Here is a 17,386-nt window from a genome sequence, read left to right on the forward strand (position 1 = left end):
TAATTCTTGTTTTTTTTCCGTTTACCCTAACCCCCCCCCCCGCCGCCCCCCCTGCCCTACCCCCCCTACCCGTAAAAAAATAAATTTAAATATATTTTTCAGTTTTAATTTTATTATTTATTGGTTTAAAGGCTCAAAATTTTACAAGTTCCAAAATTATGAGTTCGGAGGTTTATGTGTTTGGAAGTTTACGGGTTTAGAAATTATAAAGTTTACGGGTTTGAAATTCCGCGGTTTTGAAAGTTTAGCGGTTCGAAAGTTTATGAAATTTGTGGGTCCGGAAGATTGTTAGTTTGAAAGTTTATGGCTTCATGTTTAATATATTTAAATTATTTATGAATACTCTTGAGAAGTCATTTTCCTTAATTTGCGTACCAAACACTGGAAAATGAATAAGATTACTACTTGTTTTTCAAAAAGATATTTTCTTGGAAAACATTTTCCGTTATACCAAACACACCCTAGGTGGAAAATCGACGTCAAGTGTCCATATGGAGGAAGAGTTGCAGCAACAAGTAGTAGTTGGTGGAACTTTATCAACTCGTTCAATTATGTCATCAGTCAACAGTTCAGTAGCTCAGACAACTCATTCCATATCAAGTACTAGAACATAAATGGTGGAAGAAGAAGAGATGCAATTTGTGGAGAAAGCAAAGGAACAAGGGGTGTTCTATCTCTTGGGAGAAGCAGAAGTGGTGGCAAAACAAGATGCTTCATTCTTGAAGAAATTTGTTGTAAACTATGCCTATTATATTTCTTGCGCAAGAACTTCAGGCAGGGGGAGAAAATTATGGCCATTCCTCAGACTAGGTTGTTAAGGGTCGGCATGACTTATGAATTATAACAGAGTGATTTACTGGGATTTTTTGCAGTTTGTGTATCTTTATTGGTTTATCCTTTAAGTGTGCCAGCTTTCAGATTTGTGTCATATAACTGTACTCTGTCAACCTTGTTTGGAAATGTATTAACATAAATCCTCTTTTCCCTCTAATTCCAATTTCCATATTATTTGACACTATTATTTTTTGATGAGACTAAACTGTTTTCTACTATAGTAACTTTTTCAAACACCCCTTAAATAGTCTTGAGATCTGCTAGTTAGGTGATGGCGCGTTTGCTGGAGTAACATGAATATCATACTCCGTAGTAAATACTAAGACACAGATATTACAACTGTTCAGGGTATATTTGTTTAACCCAAAAAATAAGTTTCAAGGTCAAAGCAATAAATTTTATACGACGGGTCACAAGCAACCGATTTGATCCGAAAGATATAAGTTTTCTTTAATACAATGTGATAGAGAAAGTGGAAAATAATTCAATGATACATAATATAATAAAAATAAAATACCGAAGAAATAATTCTTGTTGGATGATCCTTGGTAGGATGATGAGTCAAACAGAGCTTGAAGAGCCGAACTATGAAAAATTTGGGAGAAAGATGCTATGAATTACAATGTATAAAAACATAGAGAAAAAAAAATAGATGATCACCATAGTGGTAAAGTATGTCTATTTATAGGACTAGATCTAGGTAACTATTCTCCTTGAATTATGGGTCCATTATGAGCATTTACTCAACCAATGTGTTACTTTTGGAAGACTTACAACGGCTGAGTAAATGCTTGAATTCCGTAATTGATGAGTTAATTCCATAACTGTTGAGTCAATCCCGTACATGTTGAGTCAATCTCATACCTATTGAGTCAATTTCGTAATTGATTGCCTTGTTCTGCCCGTTACAACTATTTATTGCATTTATTGTATGTTACATAATTGATTTGTAACTGATGGCGTAATGATGGTAAATCCCGTGTAATCCGGGATTAATTGATTCTTTCCTCATCCGTATTTATGTAGCTATTCTCCCATACTTGATCTGGGACTATTCTATGATGATCAGTTCCGAGACTAATAGACACAATAAAATATGTTCGGTCCCGTGGGTGTTTCACATATCATCTTTACATGTCATTCTTCGCCGACATGTGTCGCCATTTAATAGTCCCATATAGCGAGTCTGTTACAAAAGAAACTGACAAATTCAGAGAGCAAATAGATCTTCATGGCATTTTACAATGTTGAAATTAAGAAAGTATTTTTTTTAGATCTCTTATGTGTAAAAACAAATCTCCCGTGTATTAAAAAAAAAAAGATAGGCTCATAAAACAAAAAATAAGTTTGTAATAGACCACAAAACCAAATGAACCCAAATTTAGCTTGGAAAGCTCCTCAATTTGCGTTATAGCAACTAGAGCTTGTTTGGAAAGCCACCTTGGAAATGGATTTGGGTGTAATTGGGTTGTAATTATACAGTTTGGCATGTTTGTTTGGCCAAGTAATTACTTGGTCAGCATGGAATTGGGTGTAATTGGAGGGGTGTAATTACACTCTCCAATTCTCAAGGGAGAGGTGAGAATTGGTGGTAATTACACTGTGTAATTGCAAGTTGCTTTTTAGTTTCTTTCCTTTTTGTTTTTATTTTAATTTATTTTTTATAACTTTTTATTTTTATTTTTCTAATTTTTTAATTTTATTTTACTTTTTAATTTCTTTTGTAAATTTTAAAATATATTTTCTTTGTACATTATTTATCTTTTATTTCTCTATCTTTACTTCTTGTGATTCCATGTAATTGTCTTATATTTTATTTTTATTTATTTTATTATTCTATTTTTTGAAACTACACCTCCTAATATTAGAAATAACTAGTCTTAGGGTACGCCCTCTGCGCGTGTACTCATACTATTGAATATATAATTTTAAAAATAATATAATTATTATCAAATAATATATTTGACTTATGAAATTAAAATTAAAGAAAAAATGTTGGTTCTTTGAAAATGATAACTGTTGATCCCATTTTGTTAGCTCCATAAAGGAAAAATCTTCCCCATAGAAGTCTGCNTTACTTTAAAAATATATAAATTATTTTTACAATATTAGTTATAAATATATGATTACTAAATTAATTTATATCCACGAAAAAATATACATCTTAAATACAAAATATAATATCATTTATACTTATAAAAATTAATATGCATATATTTATTATATTAACTTTTAAGTTTTGATAATTACTTAATTTAAAATTTAATCTAACTGTATAATTACACTTGTGCAACCAAACAGTAAACTTGTAATTATACTATAATTACACTATGACAAACAAACATGTCGTCGTAATTACACAAGTGTATAATTACTACCCTAGTAATTACACCAATTCCAATTACAGAGTGACTTTCCAAACAGACTCCTAATCTCCTATTGCCCTAACATTATAAAATATTCCAAATCGATCAAAACAATTTTCCCTGAAATAGTGAACTATATCCTAATCCCAAACATAATATTCACACAGTTTCTTTCTTGAGAGACCTGAGACCAGAGGCGGACCTACCCTTTTGGGTAGGGGGTCAAATTTTTATTCGGCAATGGTCCCCGCAACTCTCAAAATATCAACCTCAATGGTGATCTCCATCTCTCTTTCTAGTGACTCTAATATAGCAATAAACAGCAGCAAAAATGGCAGTAACAAGACCACCAATAATTACTCCTCCTCCAGCAACAGACTTATCAGAATGATGAATATGATGTTCCATTTTCAGAATACTCTCCGGAGCTTCACCAATGGCGGGTCCTTTACCACTTTCATCTTCTCCTTCTTCAAATGACTCTGCTACTGTATCCTCTGCAATTGGCGGATCAGCTATTCTACTCTCTGTTTCAGTTTGTACTCTCAACTTTCGTGGGAATGGCCGTGAAATTCCTGATCCTTCCGCCATTCCTTGAAAAAACAAGATTCCAAGTAACACAGAGAAACAGAACATGATTCTAAATCGACCGGCCATTATAGTAAATATGGAATTTTTGGAAATAGAAGCAAAAGAATGTTGAATGAGGCTTTGGGAATTTTAATAAGTAAATGGTCGTCGTGTGTTTGATGAAGTACTAAGAGAATCTTTGTGGTTATAATTTAAAAAGACTTACGAAGATCTCATGAGCTGTGAGCTTAGGAGATAGTCCGGTTGTGTATAAATAGGGAACAAATTGAAATGGTCCAAGTGTGTGTGGCTCGTAGGTCGAGAGAAGCTTCAGGGATGGAGACCACACTTTGGGGAAGTGGGACCTATGTGGGGGTGCTTTATTGCTTTTCACTGAAAATGAACCTTAATCACCAAGTAGTGTAGTAGAAACTAGAAAGTAAACATTTTTGATGGAAAATATATATAAAATCTCCAGTTTGTCGGAAAGACCATAGATTCACATACACCGTAAAAACGGCCTATATCCGTCCCTGCTCACCCGGTGCCGGTATCCACATTGGTACTCGACTAAATCCGAATTCGTGCCGGGAAGTCCCACATTGAGGGTAAAGCGCTCTCTAACAAAGCCGATTCCATACCCAGGGACTCGAACCCGACCTGATTAAGGATGAAGGAGTACATACCACATCGTCATAACCCTTGTTGGTAGAAAGTAAATATTGCATGGTCGTAGCAATAATTACATCTCCTGTAAGAGTGTACTATGGGCCGGGCCCAGCCCGGAACCGGCCCGAGACCGCGGGCCAAACGGGCCTAACGGGCCAGTCTCAGTGGGCCGGTCTCAAATGGTGCATTAAGCCCGTATCGGGCCGGTCCTACCCAAATAGCCCACGAGCCCGGGACCGCTAAGCCCGGGACCGGCAGGCGGGCCTGGGCCGGTTCAACCGGGTCAAACGGGCCTCAACGACTATTTTTTAAATTTTTTTTTTTTAAAATGACCAACTGTCAGATTTTTAAAATCTAGCCGTTGGCCATCAAATTCTAACCGTTTGGGAGTTCAAAAAATAGCCATTTGGCCCCCAAACTTTTATATAATTACACTTTTTCCCAATTCTCAACTATAAATACCCCCTCATTCATTCATTTTTACTCAAAAATTTATCAATCTCTCTCAGTCTATAGCTAATTTTCTTCTATAATTGCTTACTTTATTATTGCAATTTCGTAAAAAATTTTGAAGTTGGTGAATTGAAGTCTTCAAGTCTTCAACGATTTTCAATTTTCAAGAAGTTGTTCGTCAATTCGGTAAACTCGTTCCAACTCTTAAATTTTAAGAATATAGTTTTAGTTTGTATAATTATAATTAATATGGCCTTTTCTTTGAAAAAAATGTTTGGTGGTAAGGGAAAATCTAAAATTGGTGAATCTAGTCGCCAAGCTACTACCCTTCCCCCGACTCCCCGACCCAGACCTATTACCCGTGCTCCTCCACCTATTATTCTTGATAGTGATAACCCTTATTTTCAATTTTCCGATAGTGAATTTTGTCATGATGTTGCACCAGGTCAACAATTAAATGAAGAAGTTATGAATGCTCTTTATCCTAATGAAACTATCTTTGAAAATGATGAAGAAAATGATGATGTAGATGAAACACAACCGGATTTAGATGATACACCTACTAGTCCTGCTAATAATCCAACTGATGCCCCGCCCGACCCACCTGTAGAAACCCCTACTTTTAATAGACAACCTTCTAAACGCCCCGAAACATCACTTGTTTGGAACATTTTTTACTCAATTAAGAGAACAAAATAAGGCTAAGTGTAAAACTTGTGGGGGTTTGCTGGCGCATAAATTTACTGGAGACCGTAGCGGTACGGGTAGTTTGACTAGACACAAAAAGACACACCCTAGAGATAAAGCTAGATTTTTACAAATGAAAGCGCAGCTAGAGGGGACAAGTGTAGATACTACGGTTAACCCTAGCACAGGTTCAAATCTAGTTCAACCAGGAATTAATACTGTGACCGGTGCATTATATTAGAAGAGTTTTTAATCCTACTTATAAAGGTTGGCCTCACGCAACCGTAAAGAACGATATTTATAAATATAAACATGAATATGAACAATATTTACGGTGTTTATTTACTCATATAGATTGTCGGATTGCTATTACCACTGATATTGGTAGAAGTGGTAATGACTGTGATTATCTTACTGTAACTACTCATTGGATTGATGAAGAATGGAAAATGCAAAAACGCATTATTGCTTATAGAATAATTAATTCACGTCACACATGTAAGTTTATTGCTAACACAGTTGCAGATATTTGTAGATATTTTTACATTAGAGATAAAATAATGTCAATTTCTATGGATAATGCTTTCTAGTAACACTAATGCTATAGGCTTACTTACAACTACACTAAATCCTGCATTTAGTAATTGTTTTCATGTTAGATGTATTTATCATATTTACCATTTAATCGTCGGTGATGGTATGAGAATTTTAAATTTAGAAATTGAAAAGGTTAAAATGGCTCTTAATTGGCCTTTTTATTCAAACCGTAGAAGTAGACTTAGAGAGTATTTTAAAAAATGTGATGAATTTGGCCTTAGAGAAAGAAAGGTTCCTAAAGCTTGTCCGACTAGATGGAATTATATGTACGAAAGTTTAGTTTTGCATATGAATATAGAAACTCAATTAATGCAACGTTTAATGCTCGTGTTGGTGGTGAGGATGATGATGAAATCCTTACAAATCAAGATTGGAATAATGTAAAAATTCTTATAGATTTTTTACAATAATTTCATCAAGCTACAAATGAATTGTCTAGGCAATATTATCCTACTATTTCAAACTGTTTAGTTTATATTGCAGCACTATGTGATTTGTTTGTTGATTTTTCAGAGGGTGGGGAAATTTATCAACTTGCTATAAATGTAATGAAAGAAAAGTTTAAAAAATATTTTTTCCCTATCCCCCCTATTTATGGTGTTGCTGCCATGTTAAATTCTACCATGAAATTAGGAGGTCCTCACTTTTGGTATTCAAATATTTATAAGGCTTTAGATCTTTCAGATGAGGAAAGAAGAAATTTTGGACTTGCAGAATCACAACTGGAGATAGATGAAGCTTATGAAAAAATGATAGCGGAACTTGCTGCTTCGCCCGGAAGCGGTGATGAACAAGCTTCTTTTCCGGCACCACCAACGGAACTTCCTCTGAACCTTGAAGGATTTATGAAATTTGTTAGAGATACTATGTAGATTATGGTGTAACTTGTACTTTGGCACATCTTCTTTAGTTTTTTTTTCCTTTTAATGGTGGTATTAGCACCTTGTTGTGCTCATTCCATTGGGAGGAGGAAGACTAAGAAAGATATTGCCATTTTTGTTAATGTCGTAATAATAAAAATTATAAGACATTCCCTTGAATATCTCTTTGCAATTTTTTTTGTGTTTAAATTTGACTCTTTAGAAGATTTAACTTACAATTCTATATAAGCCTATAATATATTTACAAAGAAATTATATAAGGCAATATATATACATAACATATATAATTTATATATAATATATATTATATAATAATATATATATTATATATATATATATATACATATAAGCTATATATAAGGCACTATATATATTAATTTTCGAAATGGTGGCCCCCACTGACCGTTGCCAACGGTAATATTGCAAAATAGCCTATTTTTTTTTTTTTATAATTTTTAAACACTTTTCAATTTACAAAACTAACTTTCTCTAAAACTATAAATACCCCCCCCCCCCCTCTTCTTCATTTCTTCACTCAATACTCATTTCTCAATCTCAATTTCTCTCATTCTCTCATTCTCCAATTTTCAAGACTTCAAGTCTCAATCTCAAATTCTCAATTCTGAAATCTCAAGTTAAATCATGCCTCGTACGGAAAGAGTGCGCTCATTTGTTTGGCAACACTTTGAGGTGCTAGAAGAAAATGAAGAAGGTCAGAAATTAAAGTGCAAGAATTGTGGTCAAGTCTTAAATTTTCGTTCAGGGTCTGGCACAGGCAGTTTAAGGAGGCATATAAAGTATTGTCTTGAGCGTCATCCGGAAATTCGTATTTAAGATTTTTCGACAATTTGTGTTATTTTAAAATTATTAGAAGTATTTATGCTTAATATTTTAGTTTGTTAGATTAATTTGAAGTATTATTAATTTATTATGCATGAAAATTTAGTTTTACTATTTTTTTGTTAATTTACTTTTTAAATGCAAACTTTAATATATAATTATATATATACTATACATATTATATATACTATATATATATTTATATAGCTATATATAAGCAATTTATATTAGTATATACATATATAGTTTACAAGAAATTGCCTTAGATAAAAAATATTAAAAAAAAAATAGCCCGGAACGAAAAAGTCCGTTAGGCCCATTTAGGCCAGTAGGCCCGCCCATTTAGCCCGGGACCATGTGGGCTTAGGACCGCCGTGGGCCGGTTCCACCCATTGGGACCGTGAAGCCCGGGACCGCCAAAGCCCGGCCCTCCTAAGCCCAGGCCCGTTTGGCCGGCCCGTTTAGGCCCGTTTGGCCCGGGCCCGAACCACAATACAGCCTTAATCTCCTATGTGATTTTACAAGCTATTACACTAGGCTATATATATATATATATATATATATATATATATAAAGAAATAAATAAGACGGATTTCCCCCCTTAAATGATAACGACGAGCCAATTGAGAAATCCATTACCACAAATTCTCAAACGATGAGATATTGAATTAAAGGAACGACAACTATATATTATGGATTATGATTTATGCCTAAAAATTCTTAGGATCTCTACATCCAGATTGTGATTGTGATGCAGTAACCACTTCTAGAATGAAGTAACCTCCTGTACTCAACTAGCTAGCTGGCACTATAGCTGGGATACAACTGGAGCTTGGTGCAGGGGTATAGTATTAGGTAGATAAATCTAATAGCTTTTATTTCAACCCGACATTATCTTAAAAATTTATTAAATACATATAAATATTTAATTACGAATTCAAACGAACTACTTGTTTTGTGACAAATTCAAAATATATAAAATTCAATTCCTAGCTTAGCTTTTGACCAGAGCAAAGCCTGTTAATACCTTTGTTCATTCAAGTATCTTAGTCTGTATACCTATACATTTAGATTACATACCAAATTTTTTTATTTTTATACATATGTAGATCATAGTTAGGATCCATGATTCTTAACAACTTGAACGGTCACGTTCGTCATAGCCAAAGTATACACCAAGTCCAGCTACTACAAATTTTGACTTTTCTGGATTTATTGGTATGCAAACTTGGAGTTGAATGGGTTAACTTAATGATAACTCTAAAATTCAAGCCCACATTTATAATAGTAGACTTGATGAAAATGGAGATGCCTAGATCAGATTGAGTGCACATCAACTATTTCTTAGTACATACTATTAAGTATTATGTACCGAGTAATACTATATCCTAAAAATATAAGTGACGCTGAGAGTGTAAAATTTCTCATATTTTTTGTATATGTAACTTGAATATAAAAAGAAGAAGATGAAGAAGAAGAAAGGATTGAAGAACAACATTTACCCTTCATCTTGCATTCCTTTGGTTTTGGAAGTTCAATAATGTTTTTGGTGAAATTCTACAACAAAGAGAGTCTCTTACTTTAATATTATGCAATTTGATTGATTAAAGTTTTGTGCTGCTCACCACTTCAATTTCCCGATCTACTCTCGTGCTAACATGTTAGTAGCAATTTAAGTAGATTAGGGCAAAGTGAAAAATAAAAGCAGACTAAAGCAGGAGATTACAAATAAAACTCAAATTTTAAGATCAATCATGTCATGTGTTCTTGCTTAATTGTATACTCCCTCCGGTTCATAATAAGTAATTTTTGGCTTATAGTATATGATGATAGGCTATAATTACGTATTTTAGTCGCTTATACACTCTAATTTACTGCACTTTAATTGAGTTTGAACTTTAATCGCTAGTGTTTTGCACTAAATTGTGTATTTTATGCCTTGTAGTAGTGATTCCGAGCTATGTAGATATTATGGAATGAATTCAAGTGATTTGGAGCTTTGAAGTCTGAGTAAAAGCCCAGGGAATTAAGCCGGGATTGTGTTCGGGGATCAACGGAATGATAGTTAAGAACGAAACGAAGAATCGAGCGGGCATACTGCAGCCTGTCAGGATCAGCTCTCTGAACTTCCCCACAAGCGCGCCGCATGGGGCGACGATCAGCTCTCTGAACTTCCCCACAAGCACACCGCGTGGCGCGTCGCCCCATGCGGCGCGCCTGTGCAAATTTTACAGAGCCAGAGTCCTATTACGTGCAGGAAAAGGTGTTTCGTCTGGGCCCGACCCTACTTGGTATAAATACATGTAAAAATGCATTTTGAGGAGGCGGGAACATACTTTTGACATAATTTAGACCTATGGAGAGCACGGAGCCGCCGTGGAGGCCGGGGATTCGTCCTAAGGAGGCAAGAACGCACTAGGAGCAAGGCGGAGAATTCTTCTTTGAGTTTTTGACTTCCTTCTTCCTATTTTCATTATTGGTTATGAATTCTAGTATTGTAGTTATGCATACTATTATGAATAGCTAATTTGTTATCTAGGGTTTTGATGGAACCTATTGGAGAATGATTTACCTGTTACGTTAATATAGATTTGCCGTAGCTTTTTTCTCTAATTGTTCAACTACGTTTATATTGTAGTTGGTTGAAGAGCTCTCAATCGGTTGTGCCTATTTAGTGTGTATTACTCGGGAGAGAGTGCATATTTAGGTAGTTGTTGAACAACATAACTCCTAACGTATACGAAGGATCAATACAGAGGGTTTAAAGGTGGGATTAGGGATAACAAAATCTTGGTGCGATCCGAGTGAGCCGTACTTAATGCCAGCTATCATAATTCGGGAGAATATATCTAGTAAATTGTGGTAATTATTCGGGAGAGAGTTACGACAGTCAGAGTGCTCATGATCGGTAGAGGAGACTTAGGAAAATTTATAGAAAATGTAGCGGAAAAAATTCTGACAATAGGGGAAATCATAACTCTAGACCTCCTTAATCTTGTCTCAATCCTTATCCTTGTTAATTGATAGTTTTACTGCTTTCTAGTATTTGTTAGTTGATTAAATAAAAATAAACATTATAATCTTTATAATTAGGAAATTGTTTGGACTTGTGTTTCTTAGCAATATTGAACATCTGTAGCTAAGCCTTAGTTCTATGTGGGATTCGACTCCGGACTTGTAAACCGGATTATATTTGCAGCGACCGCTTTATAAGGCATAGTTGGGCGTGATCAGCATACTAAATTAGTATTTAACTCCGAGAATAAAATTAGTATTTTGACTAAATTATCCTCAATTAGAATTTACTTATTGTTAACTGACACATTGGCATATGAAAACAAGGTCAAATTTAAAAATAAAAAGTTCATTTGTTTTTTATTATGTAAAATGACACTTCCACTGGCTCAACAATAATAATTCAACAATTTGTTGGGAAATAACTATGGCAGGTAAAATGCATTTAATTCTGCAGCTTAAGAGAGTAAGTCACGTGAAAAGAAAAGAAAAAGAATAAGTCTACTTGACTTGGAAAAGGTCAACACAACTCATTTCTTCCTTTCTACTACTATTTTTCTTTCTTGCGGATCAGTATCATTAGAGAGTTTGGCAATACTCAATAATATTAGTTCATATCTTATATCTATGTTAAAAAATTCATTAAATATATATATTTATTAAGTTGTTATGTCTTAAAATCTAGAATTTAGAAGCTTAAAATGATCAAACTGGTGCATTCAATCCTTAATTAAACAAGGATGCCATAGATTAACCTTCATATGAAAATATCTTTTTATAGGTAAATAACTAAAATTCAATATGGGTTAAAAAATTAAATTGGTCGGTGATGGACTTTTGACCCAATTCTTGTAGGTGTCAACTTCGAGATCTATAAACTCGGAACTCTTTTTTCTTTCTCCAATCTTTGCCTCTTAAAATATTGCCTTGGACCATAAAATGCTGCTTTTTTTATTATCTTCTTTTTCTTTTACCTTTTTTGGACTTTTCTCTTCCGACAAAAAAAAAAAAAAAGAAGAGAATAAAGCACATTCAGAATGACGAAAAACTTTTTACCATTTAGAAAGAATGGGTTACAGTTACATAAAGTTGATTTTTTTATCATTAATTTGGACGGAAAATAATCACAAAATGGACGGATTGTGTTGATAACAAATCATTGAATGGTCAATCTAACCACACATGCAAATTAATCCTTCTAAAAGAAAAGAAAAAAAATTGGTTGAGTTGCAGCGCTGATGAATTGGGCTACAACTAATTGCCTAGTCCAAACTAACCCTAAACATTTTGTTCTAAACAAATTTCCTTGTTTTTCTTTTTTATCAGGTCTTAAAAGAACTTAAATTTTGTTATAAATAGAATTGTATTATGGTGAATGTAGAGATGCGGGTGTGCATAAAAACCGAAAAACCGAATTCCGAACCGGACCGAATTAATTCGGTATTTCGGTTTCGCTTTTTTTTTTTTCCGGTATTTCGGTCTAATTCGGTACTACATTTTCGGTATTTCGGTACGGTTCTCGGTATTAGGATCTTGAAATTTCGGTATACCGAAATACCGAATTAACCGAATTTTTAAAGACCTTCTAAAATAATTCCTAGGTCCCAGCCCACCCCAGCGCCCAGCCTGCCCAGTGCCGGGCGAAGTGCACAAATAGCCACTAAAAGCAGTTGCTTTTATTTTAAAGCCAGTGTTTTCAATGTATTTAGGCTTTAGCCACTGCTTTAATAGACTTATACCTGACTGGACGAAAATACCCTTCTGGTATAAGTTATACCTACGCTTTTAATCCCACAGAACCAGAAGCAGCAGCAGCAACAGCAGAAGCGGCGATCGACACTGTGATCGCAATTCTCTTCCAATTTCAAAAATTCAACATTCTCATCCAAAAAATCGACATAGATAAACAGTAAGTTATACTTTCATGTGTTTCTATCGATTTTTATTTCGATATAGTTATACTTTTTCCGATTTGTATTGATTTGATTATATAGTAGATAAGAATTTGATTTTTTTTTTTTGAATTTCTGGATTGATAAAGTTAAGGACATCGCCTCCTATGATAATTCTATAAAAGTTGAGCACATAATATTAAGGACATAGTGTCTTCATTTTGGAAATTGAACTCAAAAATTAAGGACACAATGTCCTTAACTTTGATTCCACTGTCCTCATTTTGCAAATTAAATTGAAAAACTTAAGGACACAATGTCCTTCACTTTGTTGCTGTTCTTCTGTATACTAAGTCCTGAAGTTTGAGTTTCAAATTGAAAAAGTTAAGGACATGAAGTCCTTAAGTTTGAATTACAGATTGAAAAGTTAAGGACAGGCAGTCCTTAAGTTTTGACTTGCAGGTTAAAAAGTTTAGGACATGCAGTCCTTAACTTTTAATTCCAAGTTTAAATGTTAAGGACAGGCAGTCCTTAAGTTTTAATTTCTGGTTCAAAAGTTAAGGACTGGCAGTCCTTAAGTTTTAATTCCATGTTCAAATGTTAAGGACTGGCAGTCCTTAAGTTTTAATGTCTGGTTCAAAAGTTAAGAACAGGCAGTCCTTAACTTTTAATTCCAAGTTCAAATATTAAGGACTGGCAGTCCTTAACTTTTAATTCCATGTTCAAATGTTAAGGACAGGCAGTCCTTAAGTTTTAATTCCAAGTTCAAATGTTAAGGACTGGCAGTCCTTAACTTTTAATTCCATGTTCAAATGTTAAGGACAGGCAGTCCTTAACTTTTAATTCCATGTTCAAATGTTAAGGACAGTCAGTCCTTAAGTTTTAATTTCTGGTTCAAAAGTTAAGGACATGCAGTCCTTAACTTTTAATTCCAAGTTAAAATGTTAAGGACACTTAGTCCTTACCTTGGTCTTGCACTTACAGTACACCTGTTCTTAATTATACAATGATTGCTTTATAACGTATGTCCTCAGTTTCCCATTCTCTTGACTTGCAGGATGGAAACAATATGCATTATAGTTGCTTTTAATGGTAGATGGACTGAAGACTATAAATATCTTGATCATCAAACAAAGCTTTTTCTAGTACCTGAGTCAATTCGATTTGAAGATTTCATTAAACAGATCTTTGAGCTTATTGAATTGGATAGAGAAAAGTTTGAAGCAGTGATATGGTTTGATATCAACCTTGGAACAAGAAAAGGAATGCTTGTATCCAAAGATTTAGATCATCACACATGTATAGAGTTGCTAAAAACTCATTCACTCTTCAAGGGCTGTCGTTTCATAGTTGATATTTCGGAAAGAGTTTTTGCATCAACAAGCAATGAACATGTCAACACAGAAACTCAACATGATAATCAAGACAAATGCCAACAGATAATGGAAATAGATATGGTTGAAGCTCAACCATTAAATGAAGAGGTGCTTCAAACATTTGATTCTATTCAAGTAGAAGGACAAAGCATTATAGATATTGACAACGAACAAGCTTTGGGTATTCAAGTCTTAGAGAGTGCACCGGTAATCGAAGAAGTTGCTGAAAAAATCTGTACTCAAATAACTAGACGAAGATCAAATTTGAAACAAAAAGAATCCCCAACTACGATATTAAGAGAAAAGCTTCGTTGGATGAAATAGAAGTCGGATCAGTATTTGACAAGAAGAAGAGTATAATTTACTGTTTTTCCAATATAGCAATCAAAGGACATTTTGAATTCAAGGTTGTTAGATCAAGCTCAACAAGATATTCGTTGACATGCAATGATGATAGGTGTTGTTGGTGTGTGCGTGCTTTCAGAATTAAAGATTCAACACTGTTCAAGATAGTAAAGATTGAGAAAAAGCATGACTGCTCTGTTAACACTATGAAAGCAGATCAAAGGCATGCTACTTCAAAGTTGATTAGTAGTTACATTATCGACAATCTTCGAGACCCAAGATTTGAAGTTACACCAGCTTTTGTCATGGCAGAGATGCAAAAATTGCATGGACTAGACATTGGATATCACAAGGCGTGACGTGCTATTCAACATGCTTCCGCCTTAAGTTTTGAACTTTTTGAAATCAAAGTTAAGGACAACATGTCCTTAACTTTATAACTTGGAAATGTAAGTTAAGGACTGACTGTCCTAAACTTCAGGTATTTTAACCTTGTTTTATATTGTATTTTCAGGTTTCTTTATATGTTTTATGCATATGGATCATAAATAGCTGGTTGGAATCATTGTAGACCAGTGATTGCTGTTGATGCAACTTTTTTGAAGTCAAAATATCGTGTGTTTTAATGATTTCAGTTTCAAAGGACGCAAATAACCAAATTTTCCCATTAGCCTTTGGAATAGCAGAATCTGAAAATAACAATTCCTATGAGTGGTACTTTAGTCAGCTTCGCAATGCAATTGGGAGCCGTGAGAATTTAATTTTTTTATCAGACAGGCATCAAGCTATTGCAAATGGCATTGCAAAGGTATATCCTGAAAGCCATCATGGGATTTGCATCTATCATTTGGAGCAGAACCTAAAGCGAAGGAAGGTGAAAAGTGAGGTCATAAAACTTTTCCAAAGTGCTGCAAGAGTATACAGGCGCAAAGAATTTGACCTATACATGTCAGATATAGCAAATGTAGATAAGAAGACTTATGACTACTTGATGGAAGAACCACCGGAAAGATGGGCACGTTCTTGTAGTCCACGACGAAGATATGACATGCTCACAACAAACATAGTTGAGTCGATGAATTCTGTCCTATTAGAAGCAAGGGAGCTGCCTATACTAAGAATGATGGATTTCATTCAAGTGAAGCTACAACGTTGGTTTTATGAAAGAAGAAATAAAGCAGAAGGAACATTTTATGATGTTTCTTGTTGGGTAGAGGAGGAATTGAAGAAAAGAATAGATTTAGCATTTACTTTGAATGTAAGTATTATGTTCTATGTTTATATTATGATTTTAACATTATTTAACATAATGTACTCACTTATAATTTTTCAACATTGAAGGTCTTCCCTGTTGATTCATGGCGTTCTAGAGTTGAAGAAGAATGAATAACTTTCTTGGTGGACTTAAACAAAAGAACATGTGATTGTTTTCAGTTTTAATTTGATGAATTACCATGCATACATGCAATTGCAGCTATCGCGAAGAGAAACATCAAGAAGTCCAACTTTTGTTCGCACTGGTACTTAAATGAATCTTGGCTGAAAACATATGAAAGACAAATACATCCTGTAGGACATACTGATTCTTGGATTGTACCAGAGAGTGTTAAGTCACAAATTGTTAAACCTCCAGATTTCAAAGTGCCACCAGGTAGAAGGCAAAAGAAAAGTCATATTTCTGCTACCGAGCCATCAAAAATAACATTCAAATGTGGTCGTTGCAGAAGAATTGGTCATAATAGAACAGCTTGTATATATTCTCCGGCACTCCATCCATTTTCAAGAAAGCATAGAGAAGAGTAGATATATCCACTTATGTTTATCGACTCTTTTAAGTTTTTGCTATAGATTGTATTCATTTAGATGATTCTAATTTGAGCGAATGTCTGGATTTTTAAAATTTCTTTCTTGTTACCTTCTTTTAATTTCTTTTGAGTTCAACAATTAAAAGTTACGGATAGGAGTCAGTAAGTTCAAATTGCAATTTCAAAACTTAAGGACTGTCTGTCCTTAACTTTGAATTTCAAGTTCAAAAGTTAAGGACATGAGGTCCTTAAGTTATAGTTCCATGTTTAAAACTTAAGGACTGTCTGTCCTTAACTTTGAATTTCAAGTTCAAAAGTTAAGGACATGAGGTCCTTAAGTTATAGTTCCATGTTTAAAACTTACGGACTGTCTGTCCTTAACTTTGAATTTCAAGTTCAAAAGTTAAGGACATGAGGTCCTTAACTTATACTTCCATGTTTAAAACTTACGGACTGTCTGTCCTTAACTACAGGAGTCCTTAAGTTTGAAATACAAGTTCAAAAGTTAAGGACAGCCAGTCCTTAAGTTTGAATTACATGTTCAAATGTTAAGGACAGGAAGTCCTTAACTTTGTGTTTCAAGTTCAAAAGTTAAGGACATTTGGTCCTTAACTTTGAATTTGAAGTTCACTTACACTTAGTCATGAACTAATACTAACAAACTCAATGGACAAATCAACACTTGAGAGAAACAACGAAATTAATAACAAGATGCCTTGATATAACTTCTGAAATTGTAATTTTGCATAGCTGTGACAAAAAATTACGCTATGCCGACAAAATATAAGTGCCTTTTGACAAATATACAGAATATTTCAGAAGTTTCCTAAACTTGCAGAATTCATATGTATCCTTTACAGCAATTTTATACAAAAGAACACCACAATTTCTTTACAACTCCTTTGGACAGAAAGTTTCATTTTCACTCTCATAATCATCGCCAACATTTTCTGGTGGAGTATCATAACCAGAATTTCGTTTCCATTCACCATGTGCCCAAAGATTTGCAGCAAGTTCTTTTCTAAAGTCTTTTATGTCTTCGGGTTGGAATTTGCT

General features: G+C 34.2%; 1 pseudogene; it reads left to right on the forward strand.

Annotated features, from left to right (window-relative positions):
- The window catches only part of LOC109231576, a 10,526-nt pseudogene extending 9,682 nt beyond the window's left edge, over positions 1–844 (forward strand).

Source organism: Nicotiana attenuata, chromosome 8, assembly GCF_001879085.1.
Source record: "Nicotiana attenuata strain UT chromosome 8, NIATTr2, whole genome shotgun sequence".
Lineage (NCBI taxonomy): Eukaryota > Viridiplantae > Streptophyta > Magnoliopsida > Solanales > Solanaceae > Nicotiana > Nicotiana attenuata.